This window comes from Nothoprocta perdicaria, unplaced genomic scaffold (assembly GCF_003342845.1).
Source record: "Nothoprocta perdicaria isolate Ctin4 unplaced genomic scaffold, notPer1 scaffold_124, whole genome shotgun sequence".
Taxonomy (NCBI): domain Eukaryota; kingdom Metazoa; phylum Chordata; class Aves; order Tinamiformes; family Tinamidae; genus Nothoprocta; species Nothoprocta perdicaria.
Genome location: NW_020454361.1, coordinates 2,046,279 through 2,059,673, shown reverse-complemented (window position 1 = coordinate 2,059,673; position 13,395 = coordinate 2,046,279). Strand labels below are relative to the sequence as shown.

General features: G+C 45.5%; 1 long non-coding RNA gene across 1 annotated transcript; it reads right to left on the bottom strand.

Moving 5' to 3' along the window:
- Window positions 1–11,654: 11,654 nt before the first annotated feature.
- On the bottom strand, window positions 11,655–13,395 carry LOC112942303. The gene is made up of 3 exons (XR_003248367.1): window positions 13,273–13,395; window positions 13,000–13,157; window positions 11,655–12,055 (listed from the first exon to the last, which is right to left on the bottom strand). It is a non-coding gene; the product is annotated as an uncharacterized LOC112942303 (long non-coding RNA).

Here is a 13,395-nt window from a genome sequence, read left to right as displayed (position 1 = left end):
TTGTGTGAATCAAATGAGAATACAGAAGAGGAAATATTAATTTAGACTTAGATCACTGCTGTGTGTTTGTCATTGTTTTTGTGTTTTTTTTTTCCCCCCAAATAACTGGTTGGATATAAACTCATGGCAGTCACATGTCACAGTGCCTGAGAACTTCGTCAAGAGCCATGACAAGAGCTGTGCTTCACCCTCACACTTGCCTGGGTCCATTCACCTACCCCGGGGAATATGTTTTGGTGTCAGGCATCCTGTGCCTTTCACTGTGAAGTGAGGCTTTTGCATCACTGGTGCTGCAGTATCTCCCTGCCATTAAGTTCTGTCCTTTTAGCATAATGTGTTGCTCCTATAAGCATCTCAACAATCCCTTTTGTCATAGGAGGAAGGATGGAAGGATGCTCTGATGTTTTGTGATGTGATTTGCCTTTTTTTTTTTTTCTTCTCTTCCCCCCCAATATATTTTTCTGAAGTTACCTCCAGCGTTCGGCTGTTTCCAAGTTATTGCTGTGAACGAGGCCAAGGGCTCAGGTATGTGTGAGGTGGGTTTGTGGTTGGAGCAGAAGGACACGGAGCTCTTCCTCCCCTCATGGCACAACTGCAGTTTACCCCTGGCAAATCTGGCATCTGAGGAGGAGAGAAAGCTGGAGCGCCAGTGTGATTAATGGTGTAGAGCAGGCTTGCCTGCAGTCACTGAGGCGCAGGGTAGTGCAGGCCTGAGATGAGGGAATTCCTGCAGCGAGGAGGGAATGTAAAGGGGGCTCGGGCCTTTCAGCCACCATAAAATTAAAAGCATCGAAGAGGAGAGGAGAGGGCTGCCTTAAACGGACGGTCCCCGGGCACCGCTGTGGCCAGCTCCTCCTGCTGTCCCCGCGGGGAAGGAGCGGCGCTGGTGCTGGGTGCGAGCCGGGGATTGCCGCTCTCCCCGGCCTCCCGAGGGGCAAGGTGCCGGGGCGGCGTGGAGCAGCCTCCCCGCGGGCTCCTGGGCTCGGTGCCCGCGGCCCCTCTGCTGCACGTTCCGCCCGCGGCCACTCACCATGGCGGCGCCTTCCGCGCCCTTCGCGCTCCCCGCGCCACGAAATGGCTGCCGGCCCCTGTCCGCAGTCCGGCGGGTTGGGGCCTTGGGGCCTCAGCCTCTCATTTTAAATTGAAAGGGCGGAAAAGAAATCCTTAATGTGTGGCTTTCAAAGGCAATTAAAGCAGAGCCAGCTAAATGGCCCTAATGACAGGGGAGTGCTGTAGGCTGTTTCCATATATCAGCGCTGTTTTATTCGCAGCACTAGTTATAACATACTTAATCATGTTCAATTCATACTGGGCCCCTGTATATTTCCAGCTGCCTTTTCCTTTGGCAGTAGGGAGAAAGCTCATTAGTTTCCTTTCATTAGGCCTCATTAAGCCTGGCGAGGAGCTGGAGGGCTGTTGAATGCTCTGAACGTGGGGCTCATTGTCAACCCTGGTTCAGCTGCTGCCGCCAACCAGACACGAAGCTCTACAGCTCCGGGTGAAACTAGGAGCTGTGGCGTCCAAGCTAAAAACAGGGCGGAAACTGTGTTCATTTTACTGTTGTTGTTGCGTGCTCTTTCTCCCCAAGTTTGGCGGGCAGGGATCAAACATACATTTTTCAGCTGATACTGAGGGAGGTGTTTCAAATGTGTTCTTCAAGAAACAAGAAAACTCATCCTGTTTCAGCTCCTCACTGGTATGCTAAGTTGGAATACTGCAAACCGTTTTTTTGCTATTGAATCAATACTAGGAAAACATCAGGACTAAACGGGATCTCTTCAATTTGTACAAGGCCTTTAAAGAGCAGGCTCTCAAAATTCTTCCAGTGCAACATTGCTTGGGCCAGGTGCGACATGAGCCAGAGGTGGCCTCTCCAGCTTTGGTGGTTGGGCTGCTCCTGGATCCCCAGCCTGGAGGAGAGCTCAGCTGCGTGGCTAGTTGGAGAGGACCGTGTCCTCTGCAGAATTGCACCACAGACTGAGAAAACTCTGTGGAAACCTCAAACAGAACCAGTCATTTCACTGTACTCTGTTGCAAAAAAAACATAGCAGAGGACAGTTTAGCAACCTTCACAACCCGACCTTATCAGAAGGTGGCTATGCCAGCAAGTGAGGGTATGTGCAAGAGGTGTTCTGCAGTTCTGTAACAGAGCTGAAGCCTGCTTGCTTTGGCAGCAAGTCTGCTATGTGAGCCTCCCCAGGAGCTTGTCAGTGCTTATCCCTGATGCATGCAAGGAGCCACCTGGAGAAGGAAAACAGCAGGCATGAGCAGAGTCTGCACGCTGCTGTTTAGCAGGTACACATGGATGGTATTCTGCCTTCCTTCTGCTCCTGCACAGGTGGGGCTCAATCTGGCAGTTTCTCAGCTCTCGTAAAAGTGACATGAGAGAGGGGTGTGCTCTGTCCGAACCTTTCCAGCCTTCTGTTACCATGTGGACCATGTGTTGGTGTCTGAATAAAGCGTCCTGGGTGAGAACAGTGGTTAAACCCAAAGCCGGACGTCCTGTGATCTGCAGTTGTGATTCCTCAAGAAGCATAGCAGAGGCTTAAGGTGAGCCGTGCTGAGCTGAGGCCGTAGCCTATGTAAGTTTTCCCCCTGACTTTGCTGTTGTAAAATAAACTAGCTTAGCTCAAACTGTTCTGCAATGATTTAAAGTAACATACACTGAGGAGGATTAGAAGGGCTTGCATAGTCTATTGGTATGGCTCAGCACATGGGGACAGAGGGAGACAAATACAGGCGTCTATGCTTTTTGATTTTCAGATGCTATAGATGCCAGGAAATATCCTGGTAGAGTAGGATGGACTTTCTGAGTTTAACTTTGGAGACAGGTTCATCATAAAAATAAAGCTGTTCAAGTTTTGCATGAGATAAACATGAGAAGCTTATATTTCCTATTCATTTAAGGTTGTGTTCTTTGTCTTCAGTTTAAATATTATGATTCTTAGTCTCCAGTTAAATTTGATAAACTTTCTAAACGTTTACCTAGATGACTACTTGCCTATTTAAAGCTACCCACTGTTTTCCAGGATGTTTTAGATGGCGACTAAAACCTATTATTCATTTACATGGCAGCAGCTGGATGTTTGCGGCAGGATGAAGTGAAAAGCCCTTTATTAGTGCTGTGCAGTTGCTCAGTAATGGGCATTATTAACATGACATTACTTCATCTGGCAGACAATTGCTTCCCATTTCCCTGCGAGTGCCAGTGTTCTCAGCTGACGGCTTTTTGTATACCCACTAATGGCACAAATGTGAAAAATAAGTAAGTAGGGTGCTTTCTAGATTCGCACGTGGAAATACAGAATGCTGTCTTGATTTCTGCACAGCCTTCCCCTCAACTCAAAAGTTAATGCCAGGTTAACCTGAGGCACACCATAAAAGACCAACACTAGTAATTGTCAGAAAAGGAATTTTAATGCGTTTCAGGTGTAATGGCTTTGCTTCTGAATTGAATAATGTGTGTCTTAGTATGTAGCTTGCTTTGTGAGGAATAATCACTATGTGGACTGTTTGCAATGGTTATAATTGTGTTGGCACAGCAAATTACAGCAGAGGTCCTGAGCCATGTGCATGTGTATTGCCTGAGGAAAGAAATTCAAGCACAATAGCTGCCAAAACAAGACAATCTTCGAGATTACAATCAGAGGTTGGAACTGAACAAAAGTAAAAGTTGGTTCAGTTTATTCCCTGTCAAGCTTTCATTTGCCAGCAGAGAATTTTATGAAATGCCCTTGAAATTGTATTTCCTGGATGTGTTGTGGTCAGATTGTGTTACCGTTCTAATTCTTAAAGCTGTCCCAATCTTCTGCTCTTCAATGGCAAAATCAAGAAGTGGATCCTGCCCATGCAGATGGAGAGAATGAAGAGAATTTTAAAATGACAGTGCACTAGAAATAAGTGAGAGCACGACTGACTCCAAGGAAGCAGAACTGGAAAAAGATGAAATTCATTGGCAAGGGAAGATGACAAAAGGAATTGCTGATTAAAGAGTGGCAATAGAAGCAACTGCTCATCAAGATCATTGCAACACTGTAGTTAGATCATCTGAATTAGGAGCTGGGCCTGTTTTCTCTGGAGAAGAGGCGGCTCAGAGGGGATATGATTAATATGTATAAGTTCAGGAAGGGAGAATGCAGGGAGGAAGGGGACAGGCTGTTCTCACTGGTGGCCAGCGATAGGACGAGGGGTAATGGCCACAAACTGAAACACAAGAAGTTCCGTCTCCAGGTGAGGAGGAACTTCTTTACTGTTAGGGTGACAGAGCAGTGGAACAGGCTGCCCAGGGAGGTTGTGGAGTCTCCTTCTCTGGAGGTCTTCAAAACCCGCCTGGATGCCACCCTGTGCCACATGCTCTAGGTGTGCCTGCTTGAGCAGGAAGGTTGGACTAGATGATCTGTAGAGGTCCCTTCCAACCTTAAATAAATATTCTGAAATATTCTGACAGTAGCTCAGAAAATACCTTTCTTTGGCTTGCTGCCCCCTTGAGGTTTTCCAAGCTCTGCAATCATCGCTGGGAGCTGGGATCTGGCACAGGTCTGGAGGACTGCTAGAGATGAGGAAGGTTGTACCTCTGCAGAGGGATTGTCGCAGGATCGTGAGGGTTCCTGTCAGCCTGAACAGTTGAAGCAAATGCAGAGGCTTCAGGGTGCTGCCCTGGGTGCTGGGCTGTTGGCAGCTGTTTCACGAGCTCTTCGGGTTGTCTGTAAAGCCTTTCAGAAGTATACCATAGCCAAGGCTTGGTCTTTCCTTCCTCAAGCTGTTTTTGTTGATCCTAAATTGCTCTTAGCCTGTTTAAGGTTCCTACCTCGTAGTTAATGGAGAAGCTACCTTTGAAAGAACTTGGTAGAGTTTGGAAATAGGTTGTTAGGGGCAGCACGATGTCCAAATCGCACAGAAACGTTTGAGCTATTCTGTTGCTAGATAAAGTTCAAGAAGAAGGAAGATGAAGGGGAAAATAGGAGAAATACGTGTACATGAGATGCCAAGCTTTCCAAAGCATGGTTAATTTAGTCATACACATTTGTGGTGATATGGGAACAGCAGGTTTGGATGAGTGGTTGATGAAATGGCTTTTACTGGAAATTAACATGTATGGTGTTTAAATTTGGTTACAGCTTGTCTTGGAAATTATTTAACTTGTACCTCTTCTGGGTGAAGTAAATCTATTACTCAACAGGCATTCTCTCTAAACCTCATATCCTCTGTGAGGGGTTTTGTTTGCTTGCCTTTTTTTTTTTTTTTTTTTTTTTGCTTTGCTTTGTTCTTTGAGATGAGAGGCTTAAGGCTATGTTCTTTAAGCCAGTGGAAGAAAGAATAGGTCACCTATCCCCTAAAGAGCCACAGCTGAAGAATAAAAGAATAAGCGGGTCTCTTGGGAGAAGGTAGGAGCAAAACGCCTCTTTGGAGGGGAAGGTTGATAGATGCTGCTCCTGCTGCTGCCCAGCAGTTCAATTGAGCCCGAGTGCTGACTGCTCTGCCTGCAGATCCTTGCTCCCTCCGTTCGCCTTCTCCTCCGTGCTGCCCCAGCAGCCGCAGCAGTTTGGTTGGGTTTTGTTCCCCTGGCCAAAGGAGCAAATGCAGCATCTTTGCCTCATGTTGAAATTTTCTTTTCATGCCTTGGTGACCTTTACTTTGAAACACCTGCAACCACATGTAAGGAACCATTTAATCCAACTCTGAGCATAGAGGGGACACCTCTCAGAGAGTCCTTCCCTGTTCCTGTGCTTTGCCTTATCCTTTCAAAGCTCTCAGAAGATCTCAGATAGCTTGCGTAAATAATAGACTATTGCTATTACTAATTGGTATTCTCCTGTTCAGTCCAATATTTCCAACCAGCTCTGAGCAAGAGACTCAGATTGGAGTGTAGAATGTATTGCATGCTATTTCTTGTTTTGCCCCCTAAACATTGTCTGCTTAGCTAAAGGACCATCAGTGCTCTCATCAGTGCTATCAATTCACGCTCGCTTGTTTTTCTGACACCTGAATGGTTCCACTTCCTGAGGTGAGTGTTTTTTTTTTTCTTCATTCTCATCATTTTTTTTGGCTGCTGAGATGATATAAGTAAGATATATGGAGATGTGCCTGGAGCACCGGGGATGCATGGTGCACTTGCAACAACCTGGCAGGTTGCTTGGGATGACACCGATTAAGTACTGTGTTTATTGCTCTGAAGGCTGTAAGCAGCACAGAAAAGCTATAAATTACACATTTTGCTCCTTTTTCTTTACCTTTTAAATGCTCACAGGAATATCTTATGTACATATATCTCAATCCTATATACTGGATATTTTAACGATATTCTATGTTCTTCCTGTTTAATTCTCTACATTTTAAAAAGTGGAACAATTCTGGGAATAAGAAAGGCAGAGGCCCTTCCTCCATTTGTGTTATCAGTATAAAATTTAACTACTGTATAAAGTTTAACTGCTGATTTCCCTGGAAAGTCTTTATTAATTCTGGAGAGTAGACACCATTGCCAGCCCAACAAAGATCACTGTTGAGCAGACTGCACACTGTGCCTGTGTGTAAGCTTCAGAGTCAGGTACAGATGGCAGTTTCTTTTTTGTCAGTTGTCTGAATGTTGGGAGATTATAGACAGCTTTGACTGCAAGCAGCAGAACTGACTGAAGTTGGAGGCTGAGCTTCGTTCTCCTGCTGTGTATTGTGCATGTCGCCAAGCTAAGGCATCACAGCAAAAAAGTGTGGAGAGGCCGAGCCTGCGTGGCCCAAGTAAGGCAGATGAAGCTTCCAAAACCACCTTCTCCGAAGTTACAGGTTTTGCCTCTGCCTGCCAAATGTTACCAAGAAGAACTCACGATATGTGTGAGTTCATTAAGCACAGTGTTTCTGACATGTTTGCAAGAAGCGTACGTTCACCCTCATCAGCTGTCCAGTCACCCCTGATTTCCCAGCCTGGTGACACTGAGTTTGTAGAACTGACCTTTGAGCCACAGCTGCCCCAGAGGGTGGATGGGGACGGCCTCTCAGCTGCCCTGCAGGCATGGAGCTGGGCAGAGGCCGCGTGATTCCTGCTCACTCGTTGCAGGGTAAGCACCAGGAGACAAACGCGGGAGAGGAAACGTGAGATGGGGACAACATGGGATTCTGCTCTGCCGTGTAGAACATGGCACATGTGGTTGCACGAATCCCGGGGAATATGTAGTCACGGCATGTCTCCTTCAGACTGCTGTGACCCCTGTGTTGAGTCTTGCAGAGTTAGCTGTGGGGTTATTTTGTGATTGACTTTAAACTTTTTAACAGCCCCTTGAAAGGAAACAGCTCATCAGTGTCTATTGGTGGAGAATATTTGCTTTCCTTTAGTACCCCATGTCCAGTGAAGAGTCCAAAATTCCAACAAAGCATTGAGATACCATCTCGCAGTGCATCTGTGAGCAAGCGGAACAACCATTTTGTTTTTAAAAATGACTTGCCCTTGGGCTTCAGGAGCTTTTATTGATACAGAAATGTTGGTCCAGGATGTGAGAGATTTTCCTAGAATCTTTTTGGCAGGGGCTTTTTACCAGGGCCAGATAGGAGGAATCTTAACCCAATATTTCATGATATGCATTTGTTTTCTAAAGATTAGGTTATTTTCCAGGCTCTATTTAGCTCTTTGTCATTGTTGCTGATTGCTTTCTTTTCTCTTGGAAATGAAGTTATATCCAAAACAAGGGATTTAAAAGAACTTCAATTTTCTCTTTTATTTATCCAATTGAGGCTAGATCCAATCCAGCTGCTGTGTTTTATGATCCTGTGCTGTAATAAATAGATCCATTACTGATTGCTCTGTTGTCATCCTAACTTTAGAGGATAATATTCCAAAGTGGCAATTATCACCGTTCCTTTTGGATGGAAAGAGTAATTTAATTTTGCGTCATTATGGTCCATTAAGAAGTCTTTCTTGTATAATAAAAAGAGTGTGCTGGAGACCACAGTGATAGAAAGAGCTTGACTCTTATTTGGAATACTTTTCAAATGGATATCCTTAAAAACTAAACCCTTCACAAGACTGACTAAACAGATTACAGCATGTACAATGCTGAACTCCACAGCCTCAATCCCAAATGCTTCATCGAGCTCCTGGCCCCCCTGCTTCAGCTCTCTGGCACATGCTGATGTCAAGAGGGGAGGTACCAGCACCTCGTACATCAGTTCATACATAACCCTGTTTTCCTCTCATACTGATAGTGGTGTTCTTGTCGTGGGAAGGGACCCCTCCGTGTGCTGGAGGACATGGCCGGATATTTTATTTCTTGTTCAATTTCTATAGTGCAGGAACAGATGGATTTTGCTGTTAGGAAATGTGCGCGTGTATTTTTGTCTGTGATCTGCAGAGAAACACACATGGCTTATGATCCCAAATTGTTGGTCCTCTTCACTAGGGATTTTCTGTGTACTCTGAGCAGTATTTCTACTGCTTGAAGACTGTGAGCACCCAGCGCATCCCACATATATGTCCTTACCATGCTGTACTCAGTGGGGAAATAAGGTGTTAGAAAATTTGATTGAGGAGTCGGCTCTTCTGGCATTGTCGCTTCCCTACAGTGTATGTAGTTCTCTGGTTGGTAGGCTCATGGGGTTCTGGTGTTCACCACAGACCCTGCAGTGTCCTTTCTGGCTTTTGAGACAGGTCTTCGTGAGCTTACTGAGAGCCTGCCGCTGCCACGCATGAATGGGAAGAGCACGAGCTGGACCAAAATGCTTCCTGACCAGGAAGAGAACAGCAGCTTTTAGGGCTTTCACTACGCTTCCATGACAAAGTTGTTCATGGAGAACAGAGCCACTAACAGTTGGTCTCACATTGATCCCCTGCCCTCCCTACCTCCAAGCTGCTTCGCTCGAGCTGACAGCCTCTACACACCGTCCACGGGCACCTCATGCCCAGGCCCTGCTCTGTAACCCTCTGCCCGGCAGAGTGGGCAGCAGATGAGTTCTGCCTGCCTTTTCTTCCAGCCTCCTTGCTCTCCGTGTTTATGGGAAACTCATGTCTTCCGCTCCCTTATCAAATTTGATTGACTTTGGCAGAGCAGTTACTGGCATGGTGGGGAACTGCATATGCATTACACACGTATAAGCTGTATTTCCTTGGGAGTTCAGGCCACCCATTGAAGAGAAATCAACTTTCCCATCTTTGAGGAGAAAGCTGTGGTAACAGCAATGGTGATTTTTAAAGCGATAATATTTAATTAACTATTTTTTGTCTAAATATCTGCAAGCACTGTGTTGATATTTGTTCACTAGACACTCAACCTTCCTGTCATTGTGCCCACACTTATCTTCAAGTGCCGGGCTATATCTGATTTCCAGAAGAACCATTTTCCGCCTAAAAGATAAAGTATCCTTTCCCATGCCAGCAAAATAGACAATCTGTGAGCTCTTGATGCTCTCAATCCTTATCTAGCTATTACTTATATTGGAAGTTTAAAATCTAGATGATGAACCCCAGATTCATTCGCTTTCCTGTGGGACAGAGCTAAAAAGTAGGTCAGCATGGAAAATAGCCATTTTTCTCAAATGTATGTACTATGCACTATGTACTGTTTTCTAAATATAGTGGGTGCTCCTTGTCTGTGCTGAGCCTGGTGTTGAATGCCGGAGAAAGAGAGAGACGGGACTCGGGTGTCCTGGTTGAAATCCCAGCCACGGGACGCGTCCCTTCCGCGCTGCCCGGGAGCACTGGATTCCCCGCTGGGCTCTGGCGCGCGTGGCTCCCGGAGCAGCTTGTGTGCGGGTGGCAGCCAGCCACGTGTGCTCGGTGCAGGCACCTCGTGCTGCGGGCGCCTCGTGCTGCGGCCGCCCTGGGCAACCGCTCGTGCTCCTGCCGCAGCCCGCACCAAAGAGCGCCGTGCTGTGCATCCGGTGACGGACGGCACGAGGTTAGCGTGCCCCTTCTCTGAGCACTACCCAATCAAAGACCTCGTAAACCAGGCAGTCCTTGGTAAACAGAGGTTTTGTTCCAGAAGAAAATAAGCATTATATCTGTCATATTACTCCAGCAGCCAGAAGGTAAGAGCAGATTGTTGCTCACCACAGACATTCAAACAGAAGGCATAATTTTTAGTCATTCCTTAAATGTTATTTGGATGGTTAGTAGAGTCAGCCACAGGCACGTGTAACGGATGATTCTGATCTGTGACGACTCCACAAAGTAGACCCCGTTCTAACCAGGAGCAGCCCCATTCTGGAATGGTCTCTTCTGCAAGAGCTCCACAATGTTGTCGTTCTCGGCTTGCAGCATCCAGGCATCAAGACATCCACTGGTCCTGAAGCTTTAACCTTCTCTCCTGTTTGTTAGCGTGTGAGCAACCACCTCATTCTCGAGCGTCAGGTCCAGCTATTGTTCCAGTCTTAGATCACCCCTCGTCAGCCCTGTACAGGGAGCTGTCCAGACACCTTGGTTCATGCCGATACTTCTCACTGTCACTCTGAGACATGTTATGTGTTGCTGTCAAAACATTTACAGCAGACTTCGGCACACCTAATTCCTGCATTTCTGCGCCGAGAAGTTGGCTGCATACCAAAGTATGCCTAAAAATTAGGAAAAAAAATCATTACTGACTGAGATGCTAATTAGTAACAGACTGATCAAGGTGGAGACTAGAAATTTAGAGGTGTTTTTGCCTTCACTTGGCCTGCTTTTCACTATAACAGAAACAAGTACAAATCCTAATCCAAATATTTATACAGAAGTTTTCTTTGATTTTTTTCTTTGATTTTTTTTTTCTTTTTTACATGCATTGAGAGTATTTTCAATCCTTCTGCAAATTTGAACAGCTGCTTAGGACATGATTGTTGTTACTATACCTTGCAGTGATTTTAGCTCTTCAGCATTTACTCTAAAAGCACGCTCCCCAATATGTGTCAAGGTACAACCATGGATCATGGGATAAAAAGACATCTTTTGTTTGCTGGTTTCACAGACTTATTGTTTTGTTTGTTTGACTCACAGCAAATGTTCCAAAGTGACTCAGAAAGGGAGCTGATATTTAATTACGGAAACATTCTGTACTAGCATCTGAGGTTTAGCAAGTTAAGATGCTGCTCTTGATAATAGTAACTTTGCTCTAATAACCACTTCCATTCAGGAATCGCAAGGTTGCGTAAGCATTTGCCTGGTCGGTTGGCTGAAGGATTTTAAACAAGTGCCAAGCTCAGAACCCTCTGCCCAGCTTGGGAGAAGTTTGGATACAATCCAAGGCTACTTTGCTTCAGATTGCCTGTGATTAAAAATTTATACTGCCTCCTGGGGGTAAGTTTTCCATGCAAATTAGAAACACCCCAGTGGCCAGATACATAAAACATTTTTTGGCCAGTATCGGAGGTACTTGTTTTGAATGCGTGAAACTAGACAGCCTGTTCCCAACCAGATTATTATTTCTAATATTTTGTGGGGCTAAATTCTGGGAAACTTCAGGAGAATGTAGACAATGAGAATGCCATTCATCTCAGAGGGATCAGGATTAGTTCTTGTGTTAGTGAACTAAAGACATAAATAAATGTTTTCAAATCTGAACTACTTAGGTGAAATAAGCTGTATCTTTCCAAGTTTTGGCTTAGTCGTTGCTCATTATCTTTCCAGCTGCTGTGATACGGTACAAGCAACGAGATCCAGATGAATGGCTCCAAGTGTGAGAGTGGAATATTTTACTACTGGAAAAACATCTTTTTTTGAACTGGCACTTGGGCTATTGTTAATGCAATCACAGCTATTCTTGGGCTTGAGACATTAAACAAAGCTCCAGGTGCTCATTTTATGGAGGTGAATAATTAACCGGCAGTCTTATAAAAGAAACTTTCTTTTATGGTGAATAATTCAGCAAGTGTTCAGGCTGCAGGAGAGCAGTTTCAAAGTAAATCACAGAGTCCCTGTTTATTTGAAAGCAACTTCTTGTCTTGTGATCTTGAAGAGACCTTGAGCCTAAAAGGTGGTGCATGCAATGGGTGTCCCTTCCCTGGCAAGAAGTAGCCGGGGCCTTCTGCTCTTTCTCCTTTCTTGCTCCTCCAGAGTAGCAGCGCCGAAAAGGGAGCAGGGACTCTGTTATCTGCCGTTCCTCTGAGAGGCAAAAGATTAACTGACACCAAGTCACCATGGAGCTGCAAAGTGTAACTGCAAGGAGTCAGCGGAAGAGCTAAAAAGTGAATGATTTAGATTATTCCATTGCCCAAAATTTTACTACTTCCTGTCTGTTTTAGGACCACTGCTATTGCAGCATTGTCTATTAATGAACAAGGGAAATAGAAAACAGCAAAGAGGCATTCTGTGCTTGAGTAACGTCTGTCTTTCTAACCTAAAGGGAAATTCTTTAGTACAAGAAACCAGTGCGCTGGTGTGCTGGGACGCGCTGGTGAGGTTCAGCTGTGCACCTTTGCCCTCCAGGAACAGTGTCCAAAGAGCAGAGTGGAGGCAGTGCCAGAAGCACCCAGACCAACAACACGTGAAAAGGAACAGCACAGCTCTGGGGTGGGAGCGGAGGGCACATGTTTGCTAACATCTCCCGGGCTCAGACAGTTTTTTGGTTTTGGGCTTCTGCCACAACCCACTCTGAATACTTCTCCTTTGGTGCAGGTGTTTGTGAGATGCTGGGTCCTACAAATCAAAACTGCAAATTCTAAAGCTCAGTGGTCTTTGCTGTTAAATCTAGCACCACGGTGCCTGGGAAAATAAATTCACCTGTCAACAAACACAAGAGGTATAATTTGTTTTCATGAAGGTGTTAGCTAGTCTAAAACTATTGGCAACACACCAGCCCATTATGTAGAGGAAAACACAGCCACTAAAGTTCTTTGTAAAATGAACAACTTCCCAAGTGCAGGGTGGACTTGATGAGATGCCCTAAGGTGTAAAATTGAAAGAAGGTTTCATTGGTGCAGAACTGGCACAACTGAGAGCTCCATCAGGCCCAGCCACTTAAAATCTTTTCCTGAAAACATTTTTATCCAGCAATTATTATATGTACACACTATATTTGCCTTGTAATCACGCCCATACCGCATTACCCCATCAGCAGTAGTACTTGTTTGAAGATGTCAGAGCTGTTCCTCTAGTTGAGATGGCAGGGACAGGTACTTCTAGCATTTGAAGGTTCCAGACTTGCTTTTCCTTCTGCAGTCCTGCTTGTAGTTGAGCAGCCACCGCTCAGTTTTGCAGTTGTGTCCTGTGTCCATAAGGAAGGCGAGAAAGATAGGAAAGATGTATGAGAGCAGTCATCAAATGCACAGGCGAAGGTGTGCTTGCTCCTTAGAGACAATGGTACAGGAGATATACAATACCGGTCACAGCTTCCACTTCCACGTTTGTGCAGCTCTGCCTCTGCTTGGTATGATGCCTGCAAGGTTCTTCTCACTTCTGGGGGCAGGAAAAATGATCCAGGATCATCAAAAATGATCCAGGGT